Raw genomic sequence first — 3699 nt, forward strand, 5'->3', positions numbered from 1 at the left:
ACCACACCACAGCAAGAGGTTGTTGACGAACCCAAAGAAACCGACAAGATGCTCGAGAAGAAAAACGATGCCGACACGGCTGAGCAGCAAACAGAAAAGGCGGACGCAAAGGATAAGAATCCAAGTCCTAATGCGGAAAAGAAAAAGGCTGCCTCCTCCAAACCAACAACGCCAACTTCTTTGAGTGGTAAAAAATCTCGCACCCAATCGGTTGAACAGCTGGCCACCGCGCAAGCCGGTGCTGTGGAAGCGCAGCCCGCAAGGGTAAATGGCGGTAGCGGCGGCGAGGAAATTATTGACATACCCGAAACTGGTAAGAGTGAGGAGAGTGATGAAAAGAAAATCTCCACTCAAGATCGTGAAGTAAAGCCGAAGAAAATACCAATTGGTGGTTTGAAATTGCCTGGGTTCTTCATGAAAAATAAGCCCAGAGCTGATGGAGATGGTGCTGATGGTGAACTATTGGAAAAGGAAAACAAGGATGAAGTGCCTGCCGATGCTGCTGCGAGCGTCGAAGGCAAGCCGAAGAAGGAAGAGAAGCCACGCAGTAATTTTGGTGAGCGCTTGCGTAACTTTTTCGTGCGCAAGCCAGCCGCAGAAAAGCAACAGACCGCGAAACAAACGGCCAATGGAGATGCTGATGCAAAGAGTGGTGAGTTTGAAAGCGCAGAATCTAAGTTTGTGTTTTAGAAACAAATTTAATTAGGAGCTTGACTAAATTTGCATTTTTTTGTGTTTTTTCTCTTTGATTACTAGAAGCAACTGCTGAGGCAGCTGCCGCCGATGGTGAGGCTAACAACACAACCACCGTTTCTGATGCGCCACCACAGAAACGAGGTCTATTGAATGCTATCAAATTGCCGATTGCAAATATGATACCGCGTAAGAAGACAGATGACGACGTGGAACTGGGCATGAGCAAGGCTGGACTGGCCTCGATGGAGACACTCGATGATTCGTTGAAGGATCAGGATTGTGTTGATAAGGCACCCGCTAAGAATAATGGCACCGATGAGATTACCAAGCTGAAGAAATCGCCTAGTGGTGAAATCAAGCAAGCTTCGCCGGAAGAGGTATGTACACTGGCATGTTGAAGATCATGGAAATTAATCGAAAAATCACAAACAATAAAAAAATTTATAGAAGTGTTTTATAAATAAAAATATGGCAAAATGTATATTTAAATATATCGAAAATGTTGTACAAAAATGTCGATAACTTAAGTAGCAATTTTATCGATAAATATAAATATCTATCATGATATGTACAGAAAAATATTTAAACTATAACAATGACAAATATAGCTTGAAATAAATCGCCAATAAAATCGAGCATTTTATTGAAAAGGATAGAAAATCAATATAACAATTTCGATAATGACATAATTAGATATGCACATATGTATACATATCAATAAATGTATTTATCGATAACGAATTCAATAAATAAATCAGTAATGGTATGGGTAAATACTTCTACAACGTTATCGCTTAAGTGATATGCATACATACAAACATAAATATGGCGCACACGGTTATCGGAAAATATTTACACTTTAGCAATGATAAAAGATCTTATCGCTAATTATCGATTATATCGATAAATAAAAGAAAGGCAAAATCTTAAATCATACTTTAACACTTTTGTCAAATAAATCTATATTTATATCGATAAATAAACCTATCCATAGTTATGTCTACCATGGAATACAAAGATGCATATACCTACCGATAATGTGTTCGATAAATACATAGATGAGCCACTAGGTGTACCGATAACTATGTGTTATCGAATCAATTTTTCTTCTTATCTAATACAAAATTATCGTTCCGTAAAAATAACGGAACCACCATTCAATTTAAAATAATCGACGAATTACGTAACTCCTCCATTAAACGAGTATCGTTAAATCTATCTCTCGGGTTAATTAACAAAAAAATATTCGTGCTCAATCAATCCGAACATGCTGTTCATGGACATACTACATATTCTTATATGTATGTATATCGATAACGAACCCGAGCACACGCATACGTGGCTACAGCAATGAGATTGATAAACATATCGATAAATAGTAATATTGATAATGTAATTATACGAGGAGAATGTGATCGAAAATAATACATTAATAATTTCGATTAGTATATATCGATATACCTTTTTATCGATAATAAGACCGGTAAATATATCGATAACCGTTTCCAATTTAGATACATTTATTACTTATTATTCAATATGAGATATTTTAAAAGTTACGTACAGTTAATGCCGCTTTAATACCTCTCAGTTTAAGGCCTCACCCCTTAACTATCTCAGTTCTTCATGCTCCAATTCTGATTTATTTCACCTTAGCCCTTCCTCTTTTATGTAGTAGCTCAGGAAGCACAAATTTTCCGGCGAGATTCTATTGTAGCTTTTTACTATCACTATCCCAAAATCAACACACCTAATCTCTAAATTTTTTTATTTCTCATCCTTTCTACAGAAATCACCCGAGGAGCCAGAAATCCCTATGTCCTTTGCCGATCGCTTGCGTTCGTATCGCTGCTCTGTGGATGATGGTCTCATCGTGCTAGGCATTTTACTCTTCATTTTGCTACTCGTTGTTATTGGCTATGTACTGTCGCACGAGACGCTCACCTCGCCGCCATTGCGCGAAGGCCGCTTCATTGACGCAGTAACCGGTTGTGGCATGGTTGAGGGCTTACAAGAGGATGGCGCATTTGCCTTCCGTGGCATTCCATACGCTCAACCACCCGTGGGGGATCAACGTTGGCGGGCGGCACAACCGATTAGCGGCATAGAAGACTGCTGGAATGGTACTTTGAAGGCGCACAACGTCAGCAACTATTGTACACAACGCCTGGGCAATGGCACTGTTGTGGGCGATGAAGATTGCCTCTATTTGGATATCATCACGCCGCATGTTCGCTACACCAGCCCAGTGCCGGTAATTGTACTAATCGGCGCCGAAACATTGACTGGTCCCTCACCGGGTGTGCTCCGCCCATCTGCGCGTTATTCACGTTCGCATGACGTCATTTTCGTGCGTCCGAATTTCCGTTTGGGTGCATTTGGTTTTCTCGCACTCGACGTGCTCACCAAGGACGCCTATCCACGCACATCGGGCAACTATGCGCTAACGGATATCATTGCAGCACTAAAATGGATACAATTGAATATCGCACACTTTGGCGGTGATCCCAAATCAGTGACGCTACTCGGCAACCGCGCAGGCGGCACTCTCGTATCAGCGCTGGTGACATCCAACAAAGTTAACGAACTCTATACACGCGCTTGGGTCTCTTCATCGTCTGCGATTTTCCCTGGCAAACCATTGGAAGAGTCGGAGAAGCGTAATGAGCAATTTATGACCGCTTTGGATTGCCACGATGTCGCATGCTTACGCACCGCCTCCACCGAACAAATTTGGGCTGCCACACCCGACACTTGGCTACACTTCCCCGTCGACCTGCCGACCGTTGATGAAAATCCAGGCGCGCATCACGAGTGGCTCGTACTGGATGGTAACATACTGCAACGTCACCCAGCCGATGCCTGGAAGGAAGAGCATACCGGCAAACCGAAACTTGTGATGGGCACAACAGCACATGAGGCGCACACCGAACAACTGCGACAACGCCACGCCAATTGGACTGCTGATGAGGTGCGCGCTTTCATCCATTCGTCGAAAATCGG

General features: G+C 42.4%; 1 protein-coding gene across 1 annotated transcript in view; it reads right to left on the reverse strand.

The window, feature by feature from the left end:
• The window catches only part of LOC118747369 (neurotactin), a 46936-nt gene that overhangs the window by 5166 nt on the left and 38071 nt on the right, over positions 1-3699 (reverse strand). The window lies entirely within an intron of this gene.

Source organism: Rhagoletis pomonella, unplaced genomic scaffold, assembly GCF_013731165.1.
Source record: "Rhagoletis pomonella isolate Grant_MI unplaced genomic scaffold, Rhpom_1.0 Rhpom_scaffold_00011, whole genome shotgun sequence".
NCBI classification, from domain to species: Eukaryota; Metazoa; Arthropoda; class Insecta; order Diptera; family Tephritidae; genus Rhagoletis; species Rhagoletis pomonella.